The sequence below is a fragment of the Colobus angolensis genome, unplaced genomic scaffold (genome assembly GCF_000951035.1).
Source record: "Colobus angolensis palliatus isolate OR3802 unplaced genomic scaffold, Cang.pa_1.0 Scaffold285, whole genome shotgun sequence".
Classification (NCBI taxonomy): domain Eukaryota; kingdom Metazoa; phylum Chordata; class Mammalia; order Primates; family Cercopithecidae; genus Colobus; species Colobus angolensis.
In genome coordinates this window covers 2964620-2984178 of record NW_012116099.1, presented here as the reverse complement: position 1 = coordinate 2984178, position 19559 = coordinate 2964620, and the positions used below count along the sequence as shown (strand labels likewise).

The window sequence follows — 19559 nt, the reverse complement described above, 5'->3', positions numbered from 1 at the left end:
AAGATGTGACAGATTGTAGTTTCAAACTGACTATAAGAAGGGTCTCTCATCTCACATGTTCTTGTTACAATGTGAGTTTGACTATCCTGCCGTCCGAAAGTGGTGTTCCTAGCTCATTTGGACTTCTCTAACAAAATGTCATAAACTGGGCGGCTTACAAACAACAGAAATTTACTTTTTACGGTTCTGAAGGCTGAGAAGTCCAAGATCAAGGCACCAACAAATTCAGTGTCTGGTGAGATTCTATTTCCTGGTTCCTAGACGGTGGCTTCTCCCTGTCTTCTCACATGGTGGTGGTGAGATTCTATTTCCTGATTCCTAGACGGTGGTTTCTCTCTGTCTTCTCACATGGTGGTGGTGAGATTCTATTTCCTGATTCCTAGACGGTGGTTTCTCTCTGTCTTCTCACATGGTGGTGGTGAGATTCTATTTCCTGATTCCTAGACGGTGGCTTCTCCCTGTCTTCTCACATGGTGGAAGGGGCAAGGCAGCGCTCTGGGACCTCTTTTGTAAGGGCACTGTTCCCAAGCCCTCATGATCTAATCATCCCCACAAAGCCCCACGTCGTAACACCATCACATTGGTAATTAGGTTTCAACCTATGAATTCGGAGGGGACACAAACATTCTGACCGTAGCCCATGGCAAGTGGGGTCTATGTTTTGTCCCCTTAATCTGGGTAGGCTTCTGACTGTGTTAGAAGAAACTCTGGATTCCTGAAGCTGTTTTATAAAAGACCACATAGACCTGATTCTCAGGACAGCTTCTGAGATTCCTAAGCCACCATTTGAACAATTCAGCTGCCTTGAGGCCACCATGTTGTGAGGAAGCCCAATCTAGTCCATGTGGAAAGAGAACATGGAAAGGTCCTGAAACTACTTAGAGAGGGAGAGAGAGAGAGAGAGAGAGAGAGAAAGAGACAGAAAGAGTGAGCAAGAGAGAGAAAGAGAGTGAGAGAGAGAGAGAGAGACCCAATCCAGCACCCAGCTGCCTCAGCTCCTGGCTGTTCCAGAGACTCCAAGCCAGAAATATCCAAGAAAGTCCCTCTTGAATTCCTCTCCATAGACACTGTGAGAGGTAAGAAATTAATTGTTGTTTTAAGACACTACATTTTAGAGTGATTTGTTATGAACAATAATAACTAGAACAGAAGAGTTGCTTAATTTAAGTAGCTTTCTTCATGCTGGTAGACAGTCAGTCTTATCTGTTATTGTGAGAATAAAGGGCAGCTGGGAGGCAGGTAATTACTATAAGTATCTTTTTTCTTTTTTCTTTTTTTAGAGCTTGGAGATAATAATGGCTGCTCTTGACTATTGGAACAACTAAGTAGTAAATGAGCATATAATACTGAAGGCATTTTGAGTTATGCCTGCATTTTTATAAAGTAGAGGCACTGGTTTTTTACTTTGTAATTTTTATATAATTACAAACTTACAGGAAATTTGCAAGACTAATGAAAAGACATTTCACATACCATTCATCCAGACTCACCCATTGTTAACACTTTGCCACATTTGTTTTATTACTCTCACTCCCTTTACACATACACACAAACACACATACACACACACACATACACAGAGACACATTTTTTCTGAACCACTGCAAATATGTTGCAGAAATTATGCCCATTTACCTGTAATTCTTCAGTGTGTGTTTCCTAGGATGAAGGCTCTTCATTTCCATAACTACGGTACATTATCAAATTCAAGAGGTTTAATATTGATATAATACTAATATTCTATCAACATATATTATTTAAATTACTCCAATCAATCACACCCTTTTAGTTTCAACTTTTAGCTTAGATTCAGGAGTGCAGGTTTGTTACATAGGCATATTGTGTGACACTGAGGTTGGGGTAGAATTCATCCCATCACCCAGGTAGTGAGCATAATACCGTTTATGTAGTTTTTCAGCCCTTTCCTCCCTCTCTCCCTCCCTCCCTGCTTTTGGAGTCCCCAGTGTTTATTGTTCCCATCTTTGTGTCCCTGTGTACCCAATGTTTAGCTCCCATTATAAGTGAGGACATGTGGTGTTGGGTTTTTCCGTTTCTGTGTTAATTCGCTTAGGATAATGGCCTCCAGCTGCATCCAAGTTGCTGCAAAGGACATGATTTTGTTCATTTTTATAAAAATGTCCTGTACACCAGCTTTTTTTTTCCTGTTCCAGGATCCAAACCTGGTTCACACATTGCCTTATTTTCATGTCCCATTTTCTCTAAAAAAGTTACTCTTTTGTTTGGCTTTCTAGAAAAGTCCATCACTGTGTTTGTCATTACTATCAAAGACATATAGAAGCTGATGTGGCCTTCTGGTGCCTTTGTAAGATAACTTTGGAACCTGCTTCTCAAAACTGTCTATATCTGGCTTAACAAAATTAGAAGATATGGAAGCATTCACTCAGCCAGGAGAGATGTAAGTGTAGCTGTGGCACTGTTCGCATCTATCCAAGCAAATGCAGTTTGTTTACTGAATTGAAAACCACCTGCTACTTGACATTTAACATATTTAAAGAAGGAATCAGAAGATTTGCATTTCTTATGAATAAGTAATTAATTATCATTACTGCGCCTGGAAATCGAAAACATTTGTGTTACAGGGCTTTGAAGAGGGTAGTGTAATTGGCTTGGGGTTCTGACTGGTTTGAAAGGAATACGTAGTAGATCCTCATTCTCTCACCAACTAGCTGATTCTTCAAGGCCCCTGGCTGTTTTCTTTCTGACTGAGAGTGTTGGTAAGCCATTTGTTTCTTCTTAACTAAGTGGCTCACCCTATTTTGAATATGTCTATGTCTATAGTAACATAGCAGACATAACATGTTGTATACTGGGATGGATTCTAGACAAGATAAGAAAAGTTTGGGCATATTTGGGGAAGTTGACCATATGCCCTAGAGCAGGGGATTGTTGGAGACATGGTCCCCGCTGGTGGTCTGGTGAAGCCTAGAAGCCCTTCTCAAAATGATGTTTTTAAATACACACCAGAACCCAGAACCCTGGTTCAGTTAGGGTTTCGATTAATAAGAGAAGCAGAATCATGAGGCAATCTGGCTCTCTCTCTCCTTTCTCCCTCTCTCTCTCTCTCTCTCTCTCTCTATATATATATATATATACACACACACATACACACACAAACACACATAAAAAACTAATTATATATGACATATAAATATATAACAAATATATGTGTGGATATATATCTTTTTAACATAAAATAATATATAACAGATGTATATATGTACACATATATGTGCTTCAAGTGCATATACACAGTTGATCATCATTATTTACAGAGTCCACATTTTTTAATTTGCCTGGTAACATGTATTTGTAATCCCAGATCAGTATTTATAGAATTTTTTTTACTTTTTTTGTGAACATGCACAGAGAGGCAAACAATTAGCATAGCTCGCCCAGGCACGGTGGCTTATGCCTGTAATCCCAGCACTTTGGGAGGCCGAGGCGGGCGGATCACGACGTTAGGAGATCAAGACCATCCTGGCTAACACGGTGAAACCCCGTCTCTACTAAAAATACAGAAAAATCAGCTGGGCATGGTGGTGGGCGCCTGTAGTCCCAGCTAGTTGGGAGGCTGAGGCAGGAGAATGGCGTGCACCCGGGAGGCGGAGCTTGCAGTGAGCCGAGATCGCACAAAAAAAAAAAAAAAAAAAAAATTAGCATGGCTCAATGCATACATTTCCAGTGGAGGTTGAACAAAGCACTGCTCTGACTTCTTTCAGCTTTCATACTATAAACAAGGGCCTTTTTTGTGGTGTATTTATTACTATGTTTTTCACATTTTTGTCCTTTTTTTGTTGGTACTTTTGCTGTTTAAAATGGATCCCAAGCATACTGCTGAAGTGTTTCTAAGTGCAAGAAAACTGTGATGTGTCTTATGGAGAACATACGTGTGTTAGATAAGCTTTGCTTAGGCCTGAGTTACAGTGCTGTAGACTGTGAGTTCAATGTTAATGAAGCAACAATATATGTTAAATAAGGTGTCTTTCAACAGAAAACACATACAGCAAAGTTATGTATTCGTGGGTTGGTGAAAATATTGTGACCAGAGACTCTCAGAAACCTAATCGTGTATTTTCCCTAGGAGCAATGGTTCACTATTTGCTGATTCAGTCTTTGCAGTGACTTTATAGAACATAACTACTCTGAATAATGAGAATCAGTTGTATGTATTGTATATGTCATATAATAAAGAGTGAAATTTCAACTTTTCTTTCCCCTTTCACCCTTCATAATATAGCATATATATCATATAGTAGGTTAAATAACAAATTATATACTATGTTATTAATATGTAATATAATAATATATTACATATTATATTATAGTGTAACATATTATGCTATATAATTTAATAATGTGTACTATTATATAAATATTATTATATATTATATAACAAGTATTATATTTTGTATATGACATACTGTATATATATATATATAATAAAGGGGGAAAGGGAAAAGAAAAGTTGAAAAGTTTTGAAACATTAATAACTCTTTTGAGAAACCTCAAATTTGCAGCAATTTTATATAAAGTCCAATAGTCTTTGAGGTCTGTGTGAGAGAGTTACAGCTTTCTTACTTATTGACAAGAAGAAACTGTCACTGATTCAGCTATTTCTCTTGTGGCATATTTTGTCAAAAAAGTTACACCAGATTAAGTTGAACAAGAACGAAAGATTTTATTTAAGCCTATTGCAATAGAGGAGAGAGGCCAGCACCCAACTCAGCTGAGAAAAGGGTTGAGAGTTTTTAAGAGTTGGGATGAGGGGTTGTAGGCCACTTGTGTTTGCTAAGTGTTTTCCAAATGAAAAGTAAATTTTCTTGTATCTTCATGACGGCAGATAGTTTTACAGGTTGGAACAAGGCTGAATTTGGGCTCCTATCCTCTCACAGAGACTGGGAAATAAGGACATGATCTTCCTTGCTGCTTCTATTTCTGAAGAATAGCTCCCAGGTCCTTGAGGAAGAAGACATTCCCTGGGTCTTCATACTGCCAAGAGGCTTTACAAAAGATTTATATACATTTCAAAGGGGGAAAGAAACAATTTGCACTTACAAGTTTTCTAAAGTGAGTGCTGTAAGAAAAGGGAAGTCAGGGATCTATGGTCAGAAAGAAACCTGTCTAAAATTTAGTCAAGCTGAGGGGAACATTAAGTCTGCCTTCATCTATCTCTCTATATTTGTGAGTATATCCTTTAAATATGTATGTGCATATATACATATATTAAAGAAATCCGACTTTGTGAAATTGTGGAGATGATGCTGTGGGTCTTCAGGGGACTAAAAAATCATTACTAAGAATTGCAAGTACTTGAATACCACATTATTTGTGAAATGAATAAATATAATGCTTGTATGTTAGGTTTCCAAAATATACTTTTGTGATCAATAAAACACAAATTGTTTTGTTGACTATATTGAATAGTATCTTTTTGTCATCCTTCAGCTTATTAATCAATAAATAATAAGGTATAACATTATCATGTACAAGACACTTAATTGATTTTTCTTTAAAAAGAGGTCCTTATGCACAAAGAATTATTGGCACTATTAAGCAGTTAATGAACTATCCCCATAAAATGAGTCATGGTCAATATTCTATTTCCAATTTCCTTCATCAAAAAGCAGTATTCTCCTTGAGTTGGAACACTGTAATTCTAGAGGAAAAAATTAAAGGAATTTTTTTGACATATGGTTTGGTGATAAACTTAGTAAAGAAATATCATGCTTACTCAAAAAAAGCTTAGATTTAGATTATGAAATGTGTTTAAATGCTAAGAACACTTACAGTGCAATAAAAGGCTGGGGCATAAAATCTTAAGCTCAGTTTCACATATTGTGTACTGTCCTAACATAACCTCCAGAAGAAAGACTTCAAATCCAATGTCACAAAGTCAAATAGGATCAAGAAAGTTTGCAAAACCTTGTCAAAAATAAGATAAACCTGTATATACAGTTTAAAAGTAGAAGAGCTATTTTAAACCAAGCTGTGTGTTATGAAGCTCAAGACTTCGATTTCCTTTCAAGTCACTAAATAGCATAGTCCAATAATAAAAGGTGCAGTGCAGGAAAACGGGAAAGGAAAGTTAAAAAGTTATCAAAACATTAATAACTCTTTCAAGAAACCTCAAAATGCAGCAGTTTTGTGTAAAGCTCAGACTTTCAGGCCATGTGGACAGGTTACGCTTTCTTCTTTGAACACAAGGAAAGGCATCTCTGAATTCAACTATTTTTATTGCGGTGGTGGTTCTTTTGTTCCCACAGCTCTGCATAAGGAAAGAAAAATGTTCTTAAGTAGTGTAAATAAGCTATAAGATCTAAAGGATTAAGATAAAGGTTTTGAAACTATACTTTGAGACAGAGCCCTGAGGCCTAACTCTGACATTCTCTAAAAATACACTAGTTTTCCCTGATTAAAAATTTCCTACACATAAATCCCCCTGTTTCACACACACACATACATACGCACACACACACTTTTCAGTGGTAGCTACATTAACATAAAACTTTTCTTCAGTCTTCAGTTGCTTATAAAAATGCAAACCCCTTTGGAAAGGTTGTTTGAACTTAATAAAAACCAGAATATCAGTCAAATGAATCACAAAGTGCATGATGAAACCTACGTGTGTGTGTGTGTGTGTGTGTGTATGTATGTATGTAGATATATACAGTTTTTTTAGTTTTTTGTTTTTCTTTTCTTTTTTTTTTTTTTTAAAGAAACAAGGTTTCTCTTGTTGCCCAGGCTGGAGTGCAGTGACACAATCATTGCTGAATGCAGCCTCAAAATCCTAAGCTCAGACGATCCTCCCAGCTCAGCCTCCCAGATAGCTGAGACTACTGGCAGGTGGGAAAAAACACCCAGTTAAATTTTTCACATATTTTTTGTAGAGTCTGGGTCTTGCTAAATTGCCCAGGCTGCTTTCAAACTCCTGAGCTCAAGTGATGCTCCCACCGTGGCCTCCCAAAGTGCTGGGATTACAAGCCTGAGCCACCATGCCTGGTCTCAAATATTTTTAACTGGACTGAAAATAGAGGAACAAAGTATATATTCTCCAAATCTACTGGACAGAAACAAAACTGAACCATTGACATATTTTTCAATCCAAACCAATAATTCACTTGGAACGTTGATTTCTGCATTTAATAAAACATGTGTCCTGAGAGCATCTTGGGTTTTATGTGACTATTTTCCCAGGTTGCTTCATTCTTATAGGGAGTCTCAATTTTCCTTAGAACTCCATTAGAGAAAAGCAGGTGTTGAACTTGGAGAAGGTGATGGATTTATTTATTTTTTTCTCACAAAGTAATAATTAAATATATAATAGTCACAACAGTAACAATAATAACAACTACTGCCATGTTTTCTTAATTGGAAAATATTTTGAATCACACAGATCCATCTTATTGACTATCATTTTTATTGAAATTTAGGAGGCAGCTAATATTATGGGCAATAAATACATCCAAATGAAATCAATGGTCCTAAAAGGTCAACTCATTTTTACCACTGGTCCAATTAAAGTACAGCAGTAAAAAGCAGAACTGACATTGATTTTCCCTTCTCTTTTTTGGAAATAGATTTTTTCCCTTGATAAGCAATGAGAAAAAAAAATGTATTTTACATGACTGTTTTCCTTTCTGTTGTACAAGATTGTTCCTAATGTACTCCTGGCCATCTACTTGATAATGAGGAAAGTTTAGTATTAATTAATCCATTGCTATGATATTTTCTTTTGCTTTCTGGCATTCAACTTACCTAAAATACCAATGGGAAAAAGAAAAGGAAAATGCAAAGACAGGAAGCTAGGCTTGTCAACTGCATAGAATATGTCACTCAAAGGTAGATTTAAAACATTGATTTTTCAATATGGTGGGGAAGGGAGTATTCAAAATTATATTCTGGACAATAGATGAAATGTATTAAGGCACTACAGATTTTTAAAGAAGCTGAAAGTGACAAAAGGTAAGTACTAATTATTTTATATATCACACCAAATTGATAATCTAAAAATTAAAATCAAAATGTAGAGTTGACATTGGGGTACTTTTTTCAACAGTTATATACAAATGTCTTAATTTATAGCATGAGTGCTGTGGGGACAGGGAGAGGAAGTGACTTATCAAAGATGTTTTGATTTCATGGTTAACATTCAACTAGAAGCTTATCTGCCTGATGCACAGGCTATCACATATGGGTGTATATCTTGAGTACACTTCCTGTTATTCTTTATTCCTGTAAAACAAATTTGTTCCAAAGGAAGGAATCTTTTCTGCCAGATGGCAAAAGCCTTCAGAAAAATAAGGATCTTTTGAGATCTTTCATCTCAATTAATTACATTCAGACCCAGTGAAAGCTAACGAGGCCTAATGAAGGGCATTTACAACTCCAGGTCACTGAGTCAGACAAGGGACCACAATATTAGCCTCCATTTCCGTTTGAGAGATACACTGAACAATTTTTTCTGTCAATTTGAGGAACTTCCTTTAGTAGTCATTTCTCAAAAACAAATTATGTCTGCATGTAGAATACACACATTACCCAGATTAGCTTGAAATTGGATCTTGTTTAGACAATCAAAACATCTTCAGCGATTCACTTCCCATCGCTGAACTGAAAAAGTGAAGGTACAAATAACCGTACTTCACACATAATTATGTCAAAAAGCAGAATTTCACTGATTTGAGAGTCATTTCTGGAATCAAGCTTTACAGAATTTCCCCCTCGTCCATCCCACATTGGCCTGATCCTTTTCTTCCTTTCCTCATCCCTAGGGAGGTATACTTAGGTAGAAGTTGATGATGCAAATGACTTTTATATCACTGAGTGTAAATGAATCAATACCTAATCCTGGAGTAGGTGACTTGGTTCTTTTTTTTAAGTTATGGGTTTAAGCTGAGGAGGACAATTCACTGTTTTATGCAAAAATATAATAGGCACATTGAAAAAAACTAGAATTCTCATTAAAAAGTATATTGGTTCATCTATATAAGACACACAAATAAGCAAAATGTACCTATGTGGTTTGAAGAAAAGATAGTGGTGACCCTTATAGGGATGGGGGACAATGGCAGAAAAAGATAAGGGTGTGTTTCTTGATCCAGGTGCTGCTTACGAGGGGACACTTTCTGAAGATCCAGCAGACTCTACCCTCTTAATGTGCCCTCTGGGAAACTTTCGTTCTGTTCAATAACAAGAGTAGAAAATTTACAATCATGTCCAAGCAACGCTGTTCACTTTTAGATTTGATTGTGTGAACTGGCTGAAGATCCTTAGTATTTTTTCAAGTCTTTTATTTTGAAATAATTATAGCCTCCCAAGAGATTGCAAAGATGGCACAGAGAGGTTCCATGTAGGTTTCATTCAGTTTTTCTTAGTGGTTACATTTTACATCATTACATCTCTCTCTCTCTCTCTCTCTCTGTCTACCTATCAGTCATCTGTCTATCTGATGTGAGGGCAATCTGGCTGTGGCATCTTTCACCCCATTGATCACCAAGGTGGATTCGGCTTACCTGACTGGCTAGATGGGTGTCCCCTTCCTCCCTCACCATTCCATGTGCGTCCTTCCCGAAGCTGCATGCTCAGTCGAAGGGGATGACCATCCCCGACAGAGGAGGACCGGTCTTCAGTCAAGGGCATACGAGTAGCTGCACTCCCCTGCTCGAACCTCCAAATAAGCTATCTATCTATCTATCTATCTATCTATCTATCTATCTATCTATCTATCTATCTATCTATCTATCTTTCTATCTACCTATCCATCTATCTATTTCAAAAAATATATAGACATCAAAAATATATATCAATAGCAAAACCAAGACATGGACACTGCTACAATGTGCAGGTATAGTTCTATAACATTTTAATCTCATGGGTAGACTTTCATAACAACCACATGATGTAGATACAGAACTATTCCACTACCAAAAAGAACTCTCTTATGCTGTGTGTTTGTAGTCATACTCAACTCCCTCCTCTCCACCATTTCTAATATCTGGTAACCACTAATCTGTTTTCTATCTCTACAGTCTTGCCTTTCTGATAATATTATATCAATGGAATAATATAATATGTAGCCTTTTCAGAATGGCTTTTAAAAAACTTAGCATAATGCCCTTGAGAATCATCCAGGTTGTGGCTTGGATCAATAGTTTACTTTTTTTTATTACCAAGGAATATTTCACAGTATCATACTCCACAGCTTGTTTAACCATTTACTTCTCGGGGGACATGATTGCTTCTGATTTTTGGATATTACAAATAAAACTGCTATGAATAATCACATATAGGTTTTTGTACAGACATAAGTTTTAATTTTTATGTGATGAATGCCCAGGATTGCAATTGCTGGGTTGTATAGTGAGTATATACTTAGTTGCCTTTATTTTTGTAAAGAAATTGTCAAGCAGTTTTTCTGAGTTGCTGTACCATCTTACATTCCCACCAGCAACGTATGAGAGGCCCAGATTTTCTGCATCTTCACCAGCATTTTGTATTATCATTACCTTAAAGTTTGAGTTGTTCCAACAGGTGTGTAGTGATACCTCATTATGGTCTTTATTTGAGTTTTCCTAATGGTTAATGATGTTGAACATTTTATATGCTTATTTGCCATTCGTATATTTTCTTCAGTGAAATATCTCTTCATATTTTGCCCTCATTTTGTTTCTCTTATTTTTATTATATTGCCTCATTCATTCCTTCAAGATTTTTTTTAGCATCTTTTAAAATACAAATATTTCACCCTGTGAACGTATCTACAGGTTGCTGTTTCTGCTAGTGACGAACAGCGCTTCCCACTTGTGTCCAGAGAACCAGAGAGTCCCTGCTTCCCAGAGAGCCCCCGCTTTGTTCCTCCTCTTCGTTCTGCCTGGAAAGACCTTTTCTAGACTCTTGGCCTCCCTTGTGGGAGAAAGCTTATGGTTTCTCATGGGAAGTAAAAGCATCTATTAAGATTCACATCAAATGACAGCTCTTCCAGGAAGCCTGGACTTTTTATACCAAATATGCATAATCACTAGTCCTTTAAACTGGCATAGTACTTTTACAAATAGTTCCCAGGGGTGGCCTGGCAGATGCTGTTTGTGTCCTGTCCATATGACACTCAGCATTTCCTTGCACACTGGTCTGATTTCTGTAGTAGCAGCTACTCCTCCCTGACTGAGGCTTTCTCTGCCTTCCAGAGGTTGCTCTGCCTGGGCACAAATGCTGGGAGGAGCCCTCAACCTATGGTAAATAAACACTTCAGTTTCTTTACTCCTTGGGTGGGATAACTGTGTGCCTAGAGTTTCCAAGTGGGAGTAAGCCCTGGTTGCTCACGGTGGGAACTGGCTTGATAACACACATTTCATTGACTGATTTCCTTTCCCTTTTTCATTTTTCTATTATCCTACTGATATTTTCTGAGGTCCCCTCCTGAATAAATTTAAATAATTGTTTCAAGTTTCGTTTTCTGAGAACCCAAAATTAGGTAGCAAGTACTCCCTCTACCAAGATGAATAGTAACCCACAAACCCATGGTCGTTCCTACACAATAGAAAGCTCTTTAGAGAGAGAGAGAGAGAGCAAACCGGAAGAGTATCCTAGCTGAAAGAAGAGCAAGTGCAAAGGTCATGAAGCCAACATATTCTTGCTCTATTCAAGGAACCACAAGAGACTAACAGGGCCAGAGAAAAGTAAGTGACAGAATGACTAGAGCTGGAAATGAGCCCATACAAGAAAGTTCCATCTTTCCCCTTCTTCAAATAGGGAATGAGGGTAGAGATGAAAACAAATGGGCTGAGGAAAATTTTTGTGGCCTAAGGGCTGTGGAAATGTAATATTTCTTATGAATGTCACCAGTGTCCAAATGGATCTTAAATAGTCTATCAGTGCACACAGGCTATTTCTCCTGGTATTTTAATGTTATTAAGATATGTAGTCAAACTAATTAGAAAGTTTAGGATCTTCCTATTAAATAGAAAATGAGATAAATGAACAAAGACAGCACATATTCTTGGATTAGGTAGTATGAAAGGGTTGAATTGACAGTCTGTGAATTGGGCAGAGGTATTGCCAGGTTTCATACTGGGATGTTCCCATTATTGCATTTTGGTTAGATCTTCCTTGGGGTACATCCTCATGTTATTAATCTCAAAGATGAATCAGCCTAAATCTTGACATAAATCCTCCCCAAACCAAAGGATAAGAGCATTAACCTCAACCAGCTGTATCTGTGACTAGAGGCTGTGAACCTTTTCTGCAGAGCTGAAAAATAGAGTTCATTCTTGACCTGAGACATTGCTATCTATCTCAGAATTGATCAAAGTCTTAAGACTCAATAACTTTGAGGAGGAGAACCTTCCCTGGAGGCCAAGTTGAAAGGCCTTCAAATCCACTTCACTTCCGATTGAAGGTAGACTTCCAGGATTTAAGTTATGTCATGAACAGAGGGGAAAAAGATAAATGTAGTAAGCCCATCTTGACATTTTCCTCATATGCATTTTCAGGAAAATTTTAAGGAGGGATGATTCATTTGCATTAGGCTGGCTTTCTCTTAGTTAAGTACTTTTGTTTTATGCTCCTGTTATTCTGTCTGCATAATAAATTACCCAAAAATGTAGTGGCTTAAAACAGTAGAATTACTTTGCTTACAAATTATCAGCAGAACTTGATGGGGAAAAGCTCCTCTCTCCTCACATGTCTTCCACTGGAAAGAGGGCTGCAAGATGAAAAAATGTAAAACCCTACTCCTTGGCCTGTCTGCCTGTTGATGGTGGAAAGACTCTAATAGTGTTGGTGAGGCTGGGGCTCCTAAAGCGTAGCTCTCTGTTTCTGTAGATCTCCATGTGATTGCCCCACATCGCAGCTTCATTCAGTAGATGAACTTCTTACCTGTTGGCTCAGGGTTCTCAAAGTGTATGCCCCAAAGAATAGTATCAGGAAAAGCTATATTGCTTTCTATTGCCTGAGGATGAGACATAGACTCTAACTCTCAATGGAGGAGTGTCAATATCATATCGTAGGATAAGGATGTGGGATGTGACATACAATGGTGTGGTCATCTTTAGAAAATACTGTCTGCCATATTTTGCCTTTTATAACACATGCTGAACTACAGAACTATGAATTCTCTGTCACTATCTACTAGACAAAACAACTCACAGCTTTTAAGGCCTGATCTCGATTCCTTGAACAGAACTGGAAATGATAAAAAAAGATTAAGAAAACACTCATATTACATTTCACACTCAACATTTTTGCACATGGGCATTGCATTAGAATCAGACAGAATTGCATTTGAATCTCAGCTCTGTTATTTTCTGTGCAGGGTCTTCATGTGCACATAAGAATTCCTATCTCAGCATAGTTACGGTGATTAAATAAGAAAATTCACATAAACTCTGAGCACAGTACCTATCATATAGCTACTGGTTTTAGTAGGGAGTGGTAGTGATGGAGATAGAAATTAATAGTAATTACAGTGATGTATTTAAAGGTGTCTATTTTAAGTCATGCCAATGGATTTTCTTCTACTACTCCTCTAAATTTCACAATGAGAAGGCTCCCCAACCTCACATGCATTAGTGTTTAGAAATTCATGTAAATCTGATTAATGCACATTGATTTGAATTAACTAGAGTCAAATCAAGTTCTCTCTAAAAATAATACCTCAGCTTTCATTTTGGTTCAGCTAGTGAATTGCTGTGGAACTTGGGACTGGTAAGCTTTGTGCATTTTGCACAACTATAACATTGCTTAGGGATAGTCTCTTCTACTATAGAACACCTATTGGTTAGGAAGGTCGGCAAAAGTCTTTCTCTAATAGTGAGTATGTGGCATATGCCCTTCAGCAGAAGACTGCCGCCCTTCAGAGAAGACCTGTGAGCCTACCAATGCCCTCTGTGCTCTCTTCTTGCACATAAGGTCCTGAGGGTGCTTGTTGTCTATACTCTTCATGTAGCTTGTAACCTCAAACTCTCCTGTGGACTCTCTTGCATTGCTGTTGCAACAGGTCACCTGCTCTTACTCACTAACTCTGCATTTGATCACTAGCTTCCGGAATCTTTGAGGGCAAGTGAATTGATAGGTATTCTACTTCGTGAATTCTCTCATCCATAAATATATATTCAACACCCACCACTTGCCAGGCACTGTTCTTAGTCCGGAGAATTCACACTGAGCTACAGAAACTCTGTCTCAGGCTGCACTCCTCTTGGAGCCGACCCGGAGATATGGGTTCATCTGCAGGCAGTTTATTGGAGAAGTGATGTCAGGAAATACCAGTACAGGTGTGGGGGAAGTGGGACAGCAAGAAGAGTAAGCAAGGAAGAGGTATGTCTTCCAGAAGGTTAAACACTGGGGCCAACCAGAGCTTCAACCTATTAGGGAACCCGAGGAAACGCCTTTCTCAGTATTACCACACTTGATGGGTGAGGGAGCTGGGAGGTTTATAGTCTCACCAACTCCCATCAGGGCTGCTTGCAGGGAGGGGCCACATGAATTCCTGGACCCTCTTGCAAATCTGAACTCCAGCAACTAGAAAAAGCTTGCAGGCAAATAATCATACGTAATATAAGTGGGCCAGTGTGGACTGAAGTAAAAAGAGCTGAGGCGGTGTGTCAGTTTCCTAGGGCTGCTGTAAGGAAGCACGACAAACTGGATGGCTTAGAACAACAGCGACTGAAGGTTCCACATCTCTGCAAGCCCGAAGTCTGAAATCAAGGTGTTGGCAGGGCCAGGCTTGCTCTGAAACTGCAGAGGAATCTTCCCTTGTCCTTTCCTAGCTTCTGGTGGTTTGCCAGCAGTCTTTGGCATCCTTTATCTCGTAGAGACATCGTTCTAATCCTCCACCTACATATGGTGCTCTTCCTCCATCTTCATTTTGTCTTCCATCTATGCATGTCTGTCCAAATTCCCCTTTATATAAGGACGCCAGTCTTATTGGATTAAAGCCCCACCCCAGTGAACTCATTTGAACTGATGACTTCTGTAAAGACTTTTTCCAATAAAGTTACATTCTGAAGTTCTGGGGCTTAGGACTTCAAACATATAATTTTTTTTGAGACACAATTCAACCCATATCCGGGGATAAAAGTGAGTATGCTGACAGCATCTGATGTAGTCTGTACTTCAAAGGACCTGTACTCTAGTACAGGGGTCCCCAACCCATACCAATAGGGGACCCACCATGATACCGGTCTGTGACCATTTAGGAACAGGGCTGCAAAGCAGAAGCTGAGTGGCAGGTGAGTGAGCATTATCTCCTGAGCTCGGCTTCCTGTCAGATCAGTGGTGGCATTAGATTCTTATAGGAGCTCGAACCCTGTTGTGAACTGTGCATATGAGGAATCTAGGTTGCGCACTCCTTATGAGAATGCCTGATGATCTCAGGTGGAAGAGTTTCATCCTGAAACCATCCCCCCTCCATCCATGAAAAAGTGTGTCTTCCAGTGAGGTAGAAGTATAGGGTCGGGAGTGAGGAAATCTAAAGTCATTTCATGCTGACTTCCTAGAATTAAATTGAAAGGAAAACCCTAACTTTCCACGCCTAAGTAACAAAAGGACCAGAGGCTACTCCCTTTGCAACCACCCCCCCACCGACCTTTTCTGTCAAGCAGATGGGAAATTGACTGTCCACAACCAATCAGATTGATGGCCAGTCCAGTCTTCCTTTGCCCAGAAGTGCAACTTCGTAACTCCTCCTCAGCCTCTGATTGGTTACAAAAAGCAATCAATCAGATGTTGGCACAGGAGTGTGAACTTCGTTAACTCCACTTCAGGTCACTTTGTAACTCCACTTTGCAACTCCTCCAATTGCAGGCCACCACTTCATTTACATGAGGTGAGCATGAAGTGGCCAGTGGGAAACCTCTAGCAGGTATCTGGACCCGAAAAGATTCTGTATCCAGGCCCTTGAGCCACTTCTCAGGCCCACTCCTACACTGTGGAGTGTACTTTCCTTTTCAGTAAATCCCTGCTTTCGTTCTTCCGTTGCTTGGTTCTTTCCTTGCTTTGTTGCACGTTTTTCCAATTATTTGTTCAAAACGCCAAGAACCTTGACAGCTTGCAGTCAAGAACCTCTACCGGTAACACCATGAAATCAGTCCCTGGTGCCAAAAAGGTTGGGGACCTCTGCTCTAGTAGGGGAAAACAATAAAGAAAACAAAGAAATACAATGTATAGTATATATGACAATGATAAATGCTATGGAGAAAAGTGAAGATGGGAAGTAGGATGCTTCTTGGTATTCCCTAAAAGCGTTTGAATAGTTCTGCACACACGGTTGGGGGTTCAATATTTATGAATGCCATGACTAAGTGTGTGAATATACAGAGTGTGCTATTCACATGATCTTTCACTCGATATTTAATATCTATCAGTGGTCTTCCCAGTAGTGTACTAGGTCTCTGTGGAGAATCTGTGTCTTTTCTTATTTGAATGGTTTATTTACTCACTAAGAATTTTTAGCCGATTTATATATTGACTGTGGAGTTCAGAAAAGTAGTGACCAATTAGTTGTATTTGTAATCTCTCTCGAGAATTATTTTGAGGAAGAAGGGTTAATACATATACACACACATGTAAAACATATATAAATACATATATAAATACACACATTTAAATATAAGGTGCCTCAAAAAAAAGCAATTTGGTAAAATATTAGCCTGAAAATAAAATACCAATACAGAAACGATTTCTGGTTTACTTAATGAGGACAAGGTGATACCTACCTATTTCACGAAGCTTTTATTTGGTACCTTTACTTTAATTTTTCAGTACATAATATCTCTTTAACAATTCTGACATGGGCTTTTTAAACACTGAAGTTATAATTATATAAAGATTTCTGACTCTATTTTAGTTTCATGGTGGTAGAAACTACAGCCATAAAAATCTTCTAACTGTATGTATTACAGGGAGAAAAATGACATTAGTCCTGAACAAAGGGTAATAATTGAGATGTGTTGTCAAGCAGTGCAGTGACAGAAAAATAACCTTGCTGATCTCCTCTGTATCTGTGAATAATTATCAGCTATAAAAAAGGAATAGGTTGGTGCTATAATCTTTTTGTTATTATTAGAAGAAAGACTACTTTAATCTTATTTTGACAGTCCCTTATCTAAACTATTAACAATTTATTCATTCTGTATTATTAAGTCACAATTGTGATCACTTATGACTGGACATTCTCTCTGCTCTTTCAAATCTTGCTCCCTGGGCTCTGTGCCTTGAGACCCATGGGGTTCCACTCAATACCGGTCTTAAATACATAGTTTTTTTCTGAAAGCTACTAAGCACAGCTTGAATGCCAGTGCTTTCAATTAAACCTTCTAGGTTTTGTGCTGGTGTTAAATAGGCCACCACTGGGGTTGGTTGCTTCCAATAAATGTAGAACTAAAGGCAACTGTAGGGTGTAGAGAGAGATGATCCTTTAAACCAATATAGTGGAGATAAAAGATTGAACAAACTGCTCTTTTTCTTGCTTGACTTAGAATGGACATGTTGTAAATGATACTCTTAAGCAACTAAAGCACAGTAAAAATATCCACTGACAAAGGAAAAAGGAGAGAACATAACTTTTAGTTAGCTGTGTTAATTATTGGCAATACATATATTAAAACAGAAAAGATGTGATTTCATTCTTCAGGGTTGACTTTATACTCAATAAGATTACATGGTGAAGAGTCACCAGAATAATCGATCTTCCTCCACTTTCCTTCTAACAGTCTCTTCTTGGCCTGTGCTGAGGACTACATCAGTCTCCTGTAATTATCATCTACACTGAAAAACAAAGAGGACAGAGGCAAAGCTAGTGGCCCTCACCATCCCCTGCAAGCTGATTGCTTCTTACTGCAAGTACTTGAGCATCTTCCTTGAGAACTTTCTTAGGCAATGGGAACCAGGCTTGGCCCATTCACAGGCAGGTGAGAAGGATGAGGAAATGGAGAAGGCATTGTCCAAGGAGCAGTCTTCAACCTTCGTCTTTCAAGTGAGACAACTCTGAATAAGATGTGTTCTATGCTCTCTTCCAAAGGCCCCCAGTTGGATGGAGCTCTAGCTGCTCATGTGATAAGCTGCCTATTAATGCACCCAAGACTGCCTTTCTTCCTTGCTTTGTCTTCCTCCTACTCTCCTATCACTGTTTCCTAGGATTGCCTCCAAATAAACCACTTGTACTCACATATTAGTGTTATTGTCAGTAGCAAGATTTTAACATTTTAGATATACAGGAGCTCTTCAGCTTTCAAAATTGCAAAATTTTTTCTTCCTTCACGGCAGTATTCATACCTGGCCTGTATTTTTTTTTTCTGGAAGCATTTTATTATTGCTTAAAAATACAGGAAGACTATCATGAAAACTGTACGTTTATAATTTAATAATGGAATCTTCATGTAGTTTCTTAAACTTCAGAGGTGAAGGTATTACATATTCCAGAAATTCAGGAAACTTTCTGTGTTATAGAATAGCAGGATATTGACACCTACATTCTCTGGTTAAGAGAATGCATACATGATTTTCAAATAATTGGTCTACAGGCTGGACATGGTGGCTCACACCTGTAATCCCAGTGTGTCTGGAATTGGTGGGTTCTTGGTCTCACTTACTTCAAGAATGAAGCCACAGACCCTCCTGGTGAATGTTACAGTTCTTAAAGAAGGTGTGTCCGGAATTTGTTCCTTCATATGTTCAGATACGTAGGTAGTTTCTTCCTTCTGGTGGGTTCGTGGTCTCACTGACTTCAGAAGTGAAACTGCAAATCTTCTCAGTGAGTGTTACAGCTCATACAAGTGGTGCAGACCCAAAGAGTGAGCAGCAGCGAGATTTGTTATGAAGAGTGAAAGAAGAAAGCTTCCCCAGTGCTGAAGGGTACCAAAGCAGGTGGCCCCTGCTGGCTGCCGTGGCCTGCTTTTATTCCCTTTTTGGCCCCAACCACATCCTGCTGATTGGTCCATTTTACAGAGAGCTGATTGGTCCATTTTACAGAGAGCTGATTGGTCCATTTTACAGAGAGCTGATTGGTCCGTCTTGACAGAGGGCTGATTGGTGCCTTTACAAACCTTTAGCTAGACAGAAAAGTTCTCCAAATCCCTACCTGTCCCAGAAGCCCAACCAGCTTCACCTCTAGCTGGCACTCCCCATGGGACCCTGTGGCACCCAGCCAGGGCACTCCAAGCAGCCCAGAGGGAGCTTGTTGCCTGATCAAGCCCAGCAGGCACCAGCTGGCTTCCCGAGTGCCGGGCCTGCCGAGCCCACACCCACCCAGAGCCCGCACCAGCCCATAATCACCTGGTGCAGCCCCGGTTCCCCCACACACCTCTCCCTCCACACCTCCGAGCAAAGGGAGCCGGCTGCGGACTCGGCCAGCCACGGAGAGGGGCCCCCATAGCGCAGCGGTGGGCTGAAGGGCTCCTCCAACACGGCCAGAGGAGGAGTCGAGGAGGCGCCCAGAGCCAGCGAGCGCTGCTAGCACGTTGTCACCTCTCTCCAGCACTTTGGGAGACCCAGACGAGCAGATCACTTGAGGCCAGGAGTTCAAGACCAGCCTGTCCAACATG

The 19559-nt window shown here is 39.2% G+C and overlaps 1 long non-coding RNA gene across 1 annotated transcript in view; it reads left to right on the top strand.

The window, feature by feature from the left end:
- The window catches only part of LOC105516602, a 63691-nt gene extending 45506 nt beyond the window's left edge, over nt 1-18185 (top strand). The window contains exon 2 of the long non-coding RNA XR_001002513.1: nt 17730-18185. This is a non-coding gene — a long non-coding RNA (uncharacterized LOC105516602). The remainder of the gene's footprint in view (nt 1-17729) is intronic.
- The last annotated feature ends 1374 nt before the right edge of the window (nt 18186-19559 follow it).